This window comes from Ursus arctos, unplaced genomic scaffold (genome assembly GCF_023065955.2).
Source record: "Ursus arctos isolate Adak ecotype North America unplaced genomic scaffold, UrsArc2.0 scaffold_9, whole genome shotgun sequence".
Taxonomy (NCBI): domain Eukaryota; kingdom Metazoa; phylum Chordata; class Mammalia; order Carnivora; family Ursidae; genus Ursus; species Ursus arctos.
In genome coordinates this window covers 25,567,635-25,582,181 of record NW_026623111.1, presented here as the reverse complement: position 1 = coordinate 25,582,181, position 14,547 = coordinate 25,567,635, and the positions used below count along the sequence as shown (strand labels likewise).

At 35.4% G+C, this 14,547-nt stretch overlaps 1 non-coding gene across 1 annotated transcript; it reads right to left on the bottom strand.

Moving 5' to 3' along the window:
• Positions 1 to 2,542: 2,542 nt before the first annotated feature.
• LOC113262569 (U6 spliceosomal RNA) lies at positions 2,543 to 2,649 on the bottom strand. The gene has a single exon (XR_003318852.2). It is a non-coding gene; the product is annotated as a U6 spliceosomal RNA (small nuclear RNA).
• Positions 2,650 to 14,547: the final 11,898 nt, after the last annotated feature.

The window sequence follows — 14,547 nt, the reverse complement described above, 5'->3', positions numbered from 1 at the left end:
CAAAACAAAACAGAAAAACAAGATCCAACAATATGTTACATATAAAAGAATCAATTTAGCTTTAAAGACACACATGGGCAGAGAGTAAAGTGATGGAAAAAGATATTCCAAGCTAAAGATAACAAAATAAAACAAGGGTAGCAATAACTATATCAGACAAAATAGGTTTTTTAGCCAAAAATCATCACAAGAGACAAAGAAAGTCATTATATAGTAAGAAAAATGTCATCAATTCATCATTATAATAATTGTAAGTATTTATGTACCTGACATTGAAACGCATAAATATATAAAACAGAAACTAACAAAACAAAAAGGAAAAATATACAGCAATATAATAATAGTTGGGGACATTAATACCCCACTCTTACATATGGATAGATCACCCAGACAGAAAATCAATATGGAAATAGTGAATATAACACTATGCCAGGGACACGCAGGTGGTTCAGTAGGTTAAGCATCTGCCTTCAGCTCAGGTCATAATCCTAGCGTCCTGGGATCAAGCCCTGCATTGGGCTCCCTGCTCTGTGGGGATCTATTTCTCCCCCTCCTTCCTGCTTGTGTGCTCTCTCTCACTATCTCTCTCTCTCTCAAATAAATAAATAAAATATTTAAAAAGAATTTTTAAAAATTAAAAAAATAAACACTATGCCAGGGCGCTTGGGTGACTCAGTGGGTTAAGCTTCTGCCTTCAGTTCAGGTCTTGATCCAGTATCCTGGGATCAAGTCCCACATAGGGTTCCTTGCTCCGTGAGGAGTCTGATTCTTCCTCTGCGCCTGCTCCTCCCCATCTCTCTCTCTCTTGCTCCCCATCTCTCTCTTGCTCCCTCTCTAATAAATAAATAAAATCTTAAAAAAAAACAATACGCCAACGAACCTGACAGATATATACAGGACAGTCCAACAGGATCACAGTAAGTATTCTTCTCAAGCACACATGGAACATTTTCTAGGATAGATCACATTTTGACCACAAACAAGAGTCTCAAAAAAAAAATCAAGAATATAGAAAGCATATCAAGTATCTTTTCCAGTCAAAATGATATTAAACTAGAAATCAGTAACAGAAGGAAATCTGGAAAATTCACAAATACACAGACATAACACATTTTTAAACAACCAACAAATATAAAAAAAAAGAAGATAAAATGAGAATAAAAAATATATCTTGTGACAAATAAAAATAAAAAAATATACCAAATCTTATGGGGAACAGCAAAGCAGTTTTAAAGGAAAGTTTATAGTCACAAATGTCTATATCAAAAAGAAAGATTTCAAGTAAACAACCTAATATTACACCTCGAAAAAACTAGTAAAAGAACAAAGTAAAACCAGAATTAGCAAAAGGAAAGAAAAAATAAAAATTAGAGCAGAAATATATGAAATACCTGATCAAAAACAAAACTAGGAGTTGGTTTTTTAAATGGTGAATAAAATTGGCAAGACTTTAGCTAGACTAACCCAGAAAAAGAGAGAGAACTCAATAAAATCAGAAGTGAAAGAGGAGACATTATAATAGATACCACAGAAATACAAAGGATCAAAAGAGACTATTATGAACACTTATATGCCAACAAATCAAAAAGCCTAGAGGAAATGGACAAATCTCTAGGCACATACAACCTATCAAGACTGAATCATAAAGAAATATAAAATCTGAACAGACCAATAACGAGTGAGGAGATTGAATCACTAATAAAAACCTTCCAACAAATAAAAGTCCAGAATCAGATGGTTTCCACAGTGAATTTCTACCAAACATTTAAAGAAGAAATAATGCTAATCCTTTTCAAACTCTTCTCAAAAGGTTGAAGAGGATGGAACATTCTCAAACTCATTTTACAAGGCCAGCATTATCTTGATATCAAAACCAGATAAGGGCACTACAAGAAAAAACAAAGCAAAATAGCAACAAAAAGAACTACTGGATAATATCACTGATAAATAAAAATGTAAAAATTCTCAACCAAATACTACAAAACTGAATTCACCAGCATATTAAAATATCATAAACAACGATCAAGTGGGATTCATTCCTTGGATTTAAGGATGGTTGAACATATGCAAATAAGTAAATGTGATACATCATATTAATAGAATGGCCAATAAAAGTCTTATGATCATCTCTATATATGCAGAAAAGGCATTTGGCAAAATTCAACATCTTTTCATGATAAAAGCACTCAACAAATTGGGTACAGGAGGAATGCACATCAACATAATAAAAACCATATATTGTAAGCCCATAGTCAACATCATAATGGAAAATGTTGAAAGTTTTCCCCTCGAAGATCAGGAACAAGCGTGTCCACTTTAACCACGCTCATTTGACATAGTGCTGGATGTCCTAGCCAGAGAAACCAGGCAAGCAAAAGAAATAAAAGGCATCCAAGTAAAAAAAGGAGTAAAATTTTCTGTTTATAGATGACATGAACTTACATTTAAAAATTCCTAAAGACTCTACTAGAAAATTGTTAGAATAAGCAAATTTAGTAAAGTTGCAAAATACAAAATCAATATACAAAAGACAGGAGCTTTTTTTTATATGGAACGCTTCACAAATTTGCATGCCATCCTTCTGCAATGACCATGCTAATCTTCTCTATATCATTCCAATTCTAGTATATGTGCTGCTGTAGTAAGCACAAGACACGAGCATTTTAACACTCTAACAATTAACTATCTGAAAAAGAAATAAAACAGTCTAATTCACAATGGCATCAAAAATAATAAAATACTTAGGAATAAATATAACTAAGGAGATGAAAGATCTGTACACTATAAACTATGACATTGATAAAGAAATTGAAGGAGACACAAATAAATGGAAAGATATTCCATATTTATGAATGGTAAAAATTAACATTGTTAAAATGACCATACTACACAAAGCCATCTGTAAATTTAATTGCTATCAAAATTCCAATGTTATTTTTTACAGAGATAAACAAAAAATCCTAAAATTCATATGCAACCATAAAAGACCCCAAATAAACACAGAAGTTTTGTGAAAGAATGAAGTAAAGGTGTTACACTTCCTGATTTGAAACAGTACAAAGCCCTCACACTCAAAACAATAGAGTACTGGCATAAAAACAGACCAATAAACAAGTGGAACATAATTGAGAACCCAGAATTAAATCCTTTTGTACAGTCACCTAATATTTGACAGGGGACAGCATATGTAATGGGGAAAAGATAATCTGTTCAATGAATGATTTTTAAAAGTGAATAGTCACATATGACAGCATGAAACTGGATCCCTATCTTATATCACTCATAAAACTTAACTTAAAATAGATTAAGGACTTAAGTGTAACACATGAAACTGTAAAATTCCTAGAGGAAAACATAGGGAAAAAATCTCCTTGACATTGGTCTTGCCAATAATTTTTTGGATATATGACCAAAAGCACAAGCAAAAAAAGCAAAAATAAATAAATGGGATTACACCACACTAAAGAGAATGAAAACACAATCCACAGAATGGGAGAAAATATTTGCAAATCTTACATCTGAAAGGAGGTTAATAACCAACATATATGAAGAACTCTTACAAATAATAGCAAAAAAAAAAAATCAAATTTAAAAAGTAGCAAAAAGACCAGAATAGACTTTTTTTTTTTTTTCAAAGAAGATATATAAATGATCCAACAGGTACATGAAAAGGTGCTCAACATAAACAATCACGACAAGGTCATTTTTTTTTTTTACCTTTAAAAAACACAGCAAGATATTACTCACTGCCTGTTAGAAAGATATTACTCACTGCCTGTTAGAATAGATACTATAAAAAAATTAAAAATAACAAATTTTGGCAATTATGGGGGAGATGGGGAACTCATGCACTGTGGTAGGAATATAAATTTGTATGGAAAATAGTATGGAGATTATTCAAATTATTTAAAGTAAAATTACCATACAATTCAGTAATCCCACTTCTAAGTATCTATCTGAAAGAAATGAAGTCACTATCTCAAAGATGTATCTGCACTCCTATGTTCATTATAAAATTATTAACTCTAGCCAAGACATGGAAATAACTTCAGGGTCCATCGACGGATGAATGAACAAGATAAGTATGGTAAATACATACTATGGAATACTACTCAACCATGAAAAATTAAGAAATCCTGCCATTTGCAACAACATGGATGGACCTTGAAGGCATTATGCTAAGTGAAATAAGTCAGACAAAGAAAGATATATATTGTACGATTCCACTTATTTATGGAATCTGAAAAAAGGGCAAATTAATAGAAATTGAGAATAGATTAGTGATTGATGGGGGTAGGGATGGCGTGGAATAAGATGGTCAAAGGGAACAAATTTGCAACTATAATATGAATAAGTTCTGGGGAGCTAATGTACAGCAGGCTGATCATAGTTAACAGTACACAGATTCCTTGTTTCATTGTGTTTCACTTTATCGCACTTTGCACATATCACATTTTTACAGACTGAAAGTTTGTGGCAATCTTGCATCAAACAGGTCTGCTGCGACCATTTTTCCAACAGCATTTGCTCATTTTGTGTCTCTTTGTCACATATTGGTAATTCTTGCAATATTTCAAATTTTTTTCATTATTGTACTTGTTATGGTGATCTGTGATCAGGAATTATGACTCACTGAAGACTCAGATAATGGTTATCATTTTTAACAATAAGGTACTCTTTTAGTTAAGGTATATACTCTTTTTTTAAAGACCTAACGTTTTTGAACACTACAGCATAGTGTAAACATAATTTTTATATGCACTGGGAAACCAAAAATAAATAAATAAATAATTTGACTTAGTTTATTGAGATAATCACTTTATTGAGGTGGTCTGGAACCAAACCCACAATATCTCTGAAGGTTCTCTCTACTGTACTACATACATGAGAGTCGCTAAGAGAGTAGGTCTTAAAATTCCTTACCACATTTGCATAAAAAAATCACGGTAAAGCGAGATGGTAGAGGTATTAACATTCTTATGTTAATTATTTTGCAATACAGATGCATATCAATTTATCATATTGTACAAAATTTACACAATGTTAAACATTTGCAATGTTATAGGAAATTATTTCTTAATTTTGCGAATTGTAATATGTCAATTATTTCTCAACAAAGCTGGAAAAAAACCTTTTGTAGAATTAATCTGTTTTTCAAAAAAGGAAGTAAGGAAGTAGAAACTGCAACTAACTCTGAAATAATAGAATATAAAATCCATTTTAGTTATATACACTGTGACCAAAACTATTACTTAGTTTACAATGAAGCAATACTTATGAAGCATGGAGGATAGACTATAAATAAGGCTGAAGGAACTTAGTTTTAGGGTTTAAATTTAAAATCTTCTTTTGAAATACTAAATTGACCATCCAGTTTTTCAAAGATATATGTCTTAACTGCATGAATTTATTTCATACAACTCTATAATCTAATTTCATAAGAAAGTGCCACATAAATTTGGAACAAGACAGACTTAAGTTTCTTTACGTTCAACAGTAAAGGATACTTCCCTAAAAATAAATAGAAGAAAAATCAGCATATTTATGATAGTAATTATTATTTGTAATGAGATTCATATTGAATTATGGAATGTACATTCTTAGAGGGGGTAAAGTAAAGTGAAATATATTTTGGTAAATGTGTCTATGAATATTCAATACAGTGCCTCATAATATAAATGAATATCATCATTTTGAACAATTTAATTACTATTATTAGAATTATTATAAGTATAAAAATAGCTATCATTTTAGCATGGAATATGAGACTCTCATGCTCCATGCTTCATTAAATCCACACAACAACTGTGCATAATAAGTATTATCATCACCATTTCATGGGTGAAAAAACTGAGGCTAACACATTTAGATAACTGGTTTATGATTACATGGCTAGTAAAGATGCATCACACTAATTTAGGCTTTATGATTTCAGAATTGTGCTCTTCCCACTGCACATTCTATTACTCTGTAAATACTTGGCTTGTTTTCATTTAGTTCTTTAATTTTACTCATGTGGTGATGGCTTAAAGCTTCATTTAAAGGAAGCTTAGAAAATTCATTTAACCAAAAACTCTCAAGAATTAAAAATGTCATGCATCTAATGTAGACATGGATATCATTAGTTAATGGCTAACTATATATTTTCCACTCTAGTGAGATAACCATCAGAATATTTTTCCAAGTTTTAGGCTCTGAGTGTTAAAAAGGACTTTGTTAAAACAGAAATATTTAGACAAAGATGACCAAAAGTCTAGGTCAGGTCACTCTAAGAAAAGTATTAGTTAACTGAGGAAGCAAATGGAGATTTGAACACTGAGGTATGATATAATGGATGGTTTAATGTACTTGGCAGACCACAGAAAGCCCTACAAAGGCTGGCCTTAGCCTAGCTTTACAGCTTCCAGGCAATATATATATATATATTTATATTTAACTGGAACGTTTTGAGAAATAGAACATAGCCAGAACCATAGAAGAGCTCTTTTTGATAACAACCTATCCCCTCCTCCCAGTTTGTTACTATTCTCTGCTATTAATATACCATCATACAAATATATTGCTATGTATTTGCTGTTATGAACAGAATGACTATATTCATCTGTATGCATATCCTGGTGCAAAAATTCATTTAGTTTCATGCTATATTTCTAGGAATGGACCCCAGATTTATTGATCCTTAAGTTTTCTAAGTATTGTCCAACTTATCTAAAATGTTTTTATTATATATACTCCAACCAGCAAAATATGGACACTGTTATTCTTTCACATTCTTGCAAGACATTTTTACCGTTGCCCAATATGGTGAATGTGTAATAGTATGTCACCCTAGGTTTTAATTTGTATGCCAGATTCATAATAGAGATGGACAATTTTTATATATGAGGGGCGATTTGGATTATCCTTTCTGTAAAGTACATGCTCAAATCTTTTGATATCTTAACATTGTGTCATATGCATTTTTTTAACTGTAGTAGTTCCTTATATTTTAGCTTCATAGGTCTTCTCTATTTTATTTTCAAACTTGTTTTCATTTCAAAATGTTTATATTTGTTTTAATAGTTTGCTTCTGTTTTGTCTTATTTATTTATTTACTTATTTACTTACTTACTTATTTCAGAGAGAGAGAATGAGCAGGGAGGAGTAGAGAGAGGGGGAAAGAGAATCTTAAACAGGCTGCAGGCTCCACACAGAGCCCGATTAGGGGCTCCATTTCACAACCCTGAGATCATGAACTGAGCCCAAATGAAGAACCATAGGCTTAACTAAGCAGGCCACCCAGGCAACCCTGTTGTATCTTAAATTAGCTGTTACATCTTTAAAGTTCTAGAGTATCTATTTGTTTCATTTATACAATTTTTCTCATCATCATTTTTAGTTTCAGTTTTTTGTTGAATTTATTGCACCTCTAATTTCTTTGAGCAGAGTAACCAAGCCTATTTTACAATCTTTATAGATCATTTTAATATCTTAATTCCATTGTATCTCTCAGATCTTGCTAATGGTTTCTTCTTTGCTTGTGTGCTTTGTTACATTTTGCTGTGTCCAAAACATTATATTCAAAACTCTTTTGGGGTAGAAATAATTATGAGCTATAATAATGGTATTGTCCTCCTTGACAGGATTTTCTCTTGCACCTGAGACTCTATAAGGCAATCATACTCCAAATTCAGTGCTTGACTTTCTCAGCTTATACAGAAAGCGAGGTAGGCTATACTCTTTTTTATTTCTGCTTCTCCTTGTGCTTTGGGGATCTCAACTTAAATTTGGATTGTACCAAAGTCCTCAAATTTGATTGCTGCTGGGTTTTGAATTTTGCCTCTCTGGTATCAAGAGTCTATTAAAAGCACAGCTCAGTGTGTTTTAGCAGTTTCAAATGCTTTCATAGCAAAAATGGCTTCAGGGCATATATCTCTAGGTTCTCATTATATTCTATATCTTGGCCCAGTAATTCCTCACTTATTTTTATAATCATTCTGATATTTTTAACATTAAAAGATATTTTGTCTGGATTTTTAGTTGCCCTTTGTAGAAAGTTTTTAGATCGCTATTACTGGAAGCAGCAACAAACAAACATGAAAATATTGGCGTAGTTTTTGACATCTCTGTCACTTTGTACTTCCTAAAGCTGAGGCATCCTTCTCTAATTCGTTAGGCAAACTCCTATTTACCTTTTAAAACACAACACAAGACATGCTCGGGGATTACTCTTCCCCACTGTTCTTACCAACATTCCCACACACCCTGAGTTATCTGCACCTTGTTTATAATCTTTCATTCCCTGTGTATATCAGCAACATCAGAATTTTGCTCTATTGCATTTTTGTTAATGTTTTTGGTATATGTGTTTGTTGATGTGTTTGTCTTGTGGAATGCGAGTTTCTTGAATTTGGGGACTGTCACTAAGTCCTACTTATCCTTTAGAGCTTAAATTAAATATTAATCCCATAAGGAGTCTGTCCCTTCTCTTTCAAACCTGGGTTATTTCTCCACATTCTTTGTTAGAACTTACCTTATTATAGAAACTTACAGCCTGCATTGTGACTTTAGAGCCTTTACAATTTTTTATGTCTGGAATAATCACCCATCCCTGAGATATGCAGCTTCATGGCAGATATTGTTCAGAAATCTATGCAAAACAGACTTTTCCAGAGTGGCCTTTTTGGACCACTCAGTTAAAAAACCTCTTCTTAATCACTGCTCTTTTAAAAATTTGTCTTATTTGTTTCAAATATCCATCACTTTTAAAGAAAAAACAGGTATTTTTGTTTGTTTTGTTTACAGTTTTTTTTTTTTTTAGTTGGCTTGGCTTCTTTATTATCTCTCTCTCTCATTAAAATGATTTCTCTGGGCTGGGCTTTTGTGCTCACCTTAGACCAGGCACTCAATACATTGCCTCTGAATGATTGAATTGTCTGACTCCCTTGCTAGATTCTCAACTTCATGAGGACAAGGATTCTTTCTGGTCAGTCCTGCTTTATCCTCAATGCCTGTTGCATCACAGTCACTCATGTGACTAATGAGAAAAATCATAGAAACAAAGAGTTAAAACTACAGAAAAACCCCATAGGTTCAATCATACAAAACTTTCTAAAATTATCATTGCTCAGGAATTGAGCATTGGCTGAACTTTTGATTATTTTTTTAAATGATATAGAATTTAATTTAAATGGAAATATCCGAATAGTAAAGAAAAAAAAATTATAAAAGCAACTTGTTCCTTAAAGTAAGAATTATATAGGGCATCTCTGCTAGAAGCAAAATTTTCAAAGGTCAAACATCTAAAGGCTTAGAAGTGGAAGTAAGGGTGTGAATTGTACTTCAATGTTCTTTTCTTTATATTCAGCAAACAGCTTCATTCACACCTTTCCAATTTTTCAACTCTTTTGACAAAGCCTTCAGAGGAGTTATTGCTGATGACAACCACCACAGTCTAACAGGAGAAATTTTATAAAGAAAAATAATAGCACATTTTTCCCAAATTGATAAGGACATGGTGAAACTGATGAGGGAATGGAAGGCAAGCTGAAGACAAAGCAGAAGCTGACACCCTGCCACCCCTCCCCCCCGCCATGGGATGTATGTGACATTCCTCAGGCACTCCTGGATGCCCTAAAGGACAAAGAAACAGTCCTTACTACCTACAGCCTATTGACAAGTCCTTGAAACAGGCCTGGTGACATTCCTCTAGGAATTCAGCTGCTTTGATGTTAATACTTTGCTGGGGGCAAAAGGCAGTCCTAGCCTGACCCCCTCCCTTCCACCAAGATCCTGTAAGTCTACTTTAGCGTATAAAAATTCCTTTGGAAACTTCCTTTATCCCTAACCCCCCAAGATATGTATTGGCAATCATCCCCCAAGCATATGGCCCACCGATATACATCTGAAGGGTCTCATGACTCAGGTTTTATTAGACAGTAATAAATGACCTTTTCCCAACAACGCTAGCTAGCCCCCTCAAGGTCCTGGAAACCTTGCTTCCAAAATTCCTTAGAGACTTACGCTATCCCTAACCCCCTCCCAACTTGAGGGTATATAATGGGCCATTCCTCACAACCCCGGGGCAGCAGCTCTTTCTGCCCATGGGTCCTGTCCCCGTGCTTTAATAAACCACCATTTTGCACCAAAGATGCCTCAAGAATTCTTTCTTGGTCATCAGCTCCAGACTCCACACTACTGAACCTCACTTATATTCCCCAACTTCATTGAAACTAAGCTGGATTCAAAGGAGAAATGCTCAAGCACACGCTCTATGTAATAATGACTTATTTTCATAGTGGCTTTGCAGTTTTTCAGATATATCCATTTACTGAAATCACTAACAAATAAACAAAAGCAAACAAACAGGTTAGAGAGAGGAAATATAAATCTAAAAATAGCCCATGTTCACAGAGTACACATACCCCAAGTACAACCATAGGCTTCGAGTAATAGTCAAAACAATAGTAAATATATGATTCAGACTCTACCAGTCAAATCATAAATGGGACCTTAACTGTAAATCCTTATCTTTGGATCAAGCGGGAATTGGGTGCTGCAGATATGTTTTAGGACTGTATGTTATAGAACTCTTCTGGGATGAGTCATTTATTCCACCGCTTTTCCTGCACAGCTGCCTGACCCATGTTTCAGTTCCTGGAAATAGCTGCTACCCTGTCCTACTCCTTAACATCACACATATTGATGACCCTACTCACTCCTCCATTTCTCTGCAACTGTCACCGTGTTAAAATGTGGAGACAGTTGACTCACTTGTGCTGGGAACTTGTAGAAATAAGAAAATTAAGTAGATGACCTTGCAAAGTGTTTTGTTATTTCTAAAGATGCATACACTAAATTACGCTGAAATTGTAAGGAGTGTTTCAGGGAGAACCGTCAGATGTGGGTTCTTGTGTAATCCACAGAGATTAAGTCCAACACATACCTAAACTTTCCTCTAGGGCTTTTGATAATTGTTTCCTCGTTTTCCCCACCTATGGGACCAGGAGCAGCCTTAGTGGTAAAGCAAGAAGATAAACTGAGATGCATACACCCTTTGGCACTCAAAATTGTCACTTAGTTTGGCTTCCTACGTTTCCTCATGTTACTTATTTATCTTAACTTCTCTCTGAAATCAGGGAACCTGGAATCTCAATCAGTTGACATATTCTTTTCTTAGGCCCAGAATCACCCAGTAGTCGGCTCATACCCCTAAGACTTTTTAAATTATTTCACTCATAATCCCAAATCTGCTTTAACTCCTCAGCTCAGTATGCTATAATTTAATTTCAAAATGAAGACAGTTGTCAGTAATGCATATTTTACTATTTTACAATTCCGTGTACTTGGAACTATAAAAATATGATAATAACATTCATTCCAATAAATCACCCTAAATTTATTATCATGAAACGAGAAAGATCATTCAAAATCATCCATGCATTTGCAATTTATGGAGATAAGCCTATACCAATGGCTCCCCTGTGCTCAGGGTGGTCAAATTGCTGGTGAAAACCAACCAGGTCTATTGCAAGCTTATCCTCACGGCTTCTGGGGAACCCAAGTGAACCTTTACTGATATTAGGAAGGGATAAAGCAGGAAAGGGATAAAAAGTGATGTTAAGTATTGGCTAGGGGAAAATAGTAACTCTCGTTACAGCATGAATGTTTTAAAGCAACAGAGCCTGCTGGGAATATTGTTTTATAAAATAGTGGTATTTTTTTTAAAGATTTTATTTATTAATTTGACAGAGAGAGACAGCCAGAGAGAGAGGGAACATAAGCAGGGGGAGTGGGAGAGGAAGAAGCAGGCTCATAGCGGAGGAGCCCGATGTGGGGCTTGATCCCAGAACGCTGGGATCACACCCTGAGCGGAAGGCAGACACCCAACGACTGTGCCACCCAGGCGCCCCAAATAGTGGTATTTTTTAATTAGCTTTTTAAAATTCAATTAGTTAACATATCATGTATCATTAGTTTCAGATGTAAATTTCAGTTATTCATCCGTTGCATACAACACCCAGTGTTCAGTACATCATGCACCCTCCTTAATGCCCATCACCCCATTACCCCATCCCCCCCCACACCTCCCCTCTAACAACCCTCAGTTTGTTTCATAATGTTAAGAGTCTCTTATGGTTTAAAATGGTGGTATAATCATTTATTGAGAGCTCACAATCTACATTATATGTAGTCCTTTGAATTTGTTTTTTAATTCCCACAAATATTCTCTGACTTATAAACTATCATTGTTTTCTATTTTAGTCATGAGGATATTAAGACTTAAAAAGGCTTGATAACTTCTAATAAATGACAGAGCTGGTAAGAGCTTGGGCCAAGATGTTGACATCGCAGACTGAATACTTAAATACAGTTACAAACAGTATTATATTTAAATGTGTTGTGGAACTAAGTTTAAATATCCTTTTTGGGGGCGCCTGGGTGGCATAGCGGTTAAGCGTCTGCCTTCGGCTCAGGGCGTGATCTCGGCGTTATGGGATCGAGCCCCACATCGGGCTCCTCTGATATGAGCCTGCTTCTTCCTCTCCCACTCCCCCTGCTTGTGTTCCCTCTCTCGCTGGCTGTCTCTATCCTGTCGAATAAATAAATAAAATCTTTAAAAATAAATAAATAAATATCCTTTTTGATGAGGGAACAGAAGGCTGGCTGAAGACAGAGCAGAAGCTGACCCCCTGCAAACCCCCCCCCCCCCCATGTATGCAACATTCCTCGGCACTCCTGGCTGCCCTAAAACTAAGGAAAGGAAAAAAACAAATGGTTAACTGACAGATATCACAGCCCTGCAAGACCCGTAATTCAGTTTCCTGAAGCCCTAACATTACCATCCCCTCCATAAAATTGAGGGAAGCTGAGGCAGAAAGAAATGTAAATAAAATGGAATTTCTTTGGACCTGCAGCTCATTGATAGGGACACAGTGATAGTGTGGACAGCCTTGACGATGGTGGGGCCTCCAGTGTTCTGCGAGTCTTCTTTGACATATGAAAGTGCTTTCTCAGCCTCCCTTTTTCCTCACCTCCCCCAACCCCATGGTATATAATCAGCCACCTCTCACAACCCAGGGCAGCAGCTCTTTCTGCCCACGGGTCCTGTCCCCGGGTTTTAATAAACCACCAATTTTGAACCAAAGACGTCTCAAGAATTCTTTCTTGGTCGTGGGGTCCAGACTCCACCCCAATGAACCTCATCTGTATTCCACAACCTCATCACTTTTGACCAAATGAGAAGAGAGGAAAATATTCTTATTGCCATATTCCTGAAAGCAGAATTTTAGATCACATTTTCTGATTATTTCCATGTAGTGCAACACTTTTCCACTAGCAACCGGCACAACATACTGTTTGTTGGAGGCATTTACGTCAATAGCTGAAAAAACACAAGAGCCAAATGTAAGAGAACACTCCTGAATATGTAGATAGTACACAACAGGCCGTATCCTGTTAAAAAATTCAAGGGAGTAAGACAACCAATCCTATGGCGAGCCAATAAGGCAGATAGTAAATTTGAACATTATAAATACATTCGCACCTAATTTAGAAATAACAGTATCAAATTTCCTTTAATATTGTCAAGAATCAAAATCCCAGGGTTTTCTTTTAGCATTTTTAATTTTTTTTCTTAGCGACGCATGCTGTTTCATTGCTCATAAATAAGGTGATGATATCGCAGCCATTAGCTGGTAGCACTGATACATCACTTTCTTTGTACTTCTCATTACATTCTATCTTTACACAAAATAGGTATATATTTTTAAATGATGTGGTTTTGGAATATAGGTGAGGTTCAGTGGGGCGGAGTCTGGAGTCAACAACCAAGAAAGAATTCTTGAGACGTCTTTGGTGCAAACTGGTGGTTTATTAAAACCCGGGGACAGGACCCGTGGGCAAAAAGAGCTGCTGCCCCGGGTTGTGAGGGGTGGCTGATTATATACTATGGGGTTGGGGGAGGTAAGGAAAAAGGAGATTTCAAAAAGATTTTCATACATTAAAGAAGACTCACAGGATACCTGAGGCCTTGCCATTGTCAGGTTAAGGTTGTTTTTCCCTCTAGCAAGGCATTAGCGTGAAGATAGTTGGGGGCTTCCTGGAGGAACATTACACTCTGCCTGCTTCAAGTATCTGTCCATGGCTGCAGGTTATAAGGACATTTAATTGTATCTACATCTCCTTCTGGAAGCTAGGTTATTGATAGAAATGCTTTGTTCTTATAGATCGCTAAGACATTTGTAAACTGAGGGAGACTCCTGTCTTGCAGGGCTGTGATCTCTAAATTAACTGTTTTTCCTTTCCTTAGCTTTAGGGCAGCCAGGAGTGCCTGAGGAATGTCACTTATATCCCATATGGGGAGCGGGGTGTTGTGGGGTGTCAGATTCTGCTTTGTCCTCAGCTTGCCTTCTGTTCCCTTATCAAAAAGAAAATGAATTTGTGACAAACTTTTAAAAAAACCTTAACAGTAGGGAATATCATTTTAAGAAATCTCAACTGTCTTCCTCAATGGTGATAGCATATCTTTCTATCTATGCCAGATATTGCATGTGGGATTTGAAGAAA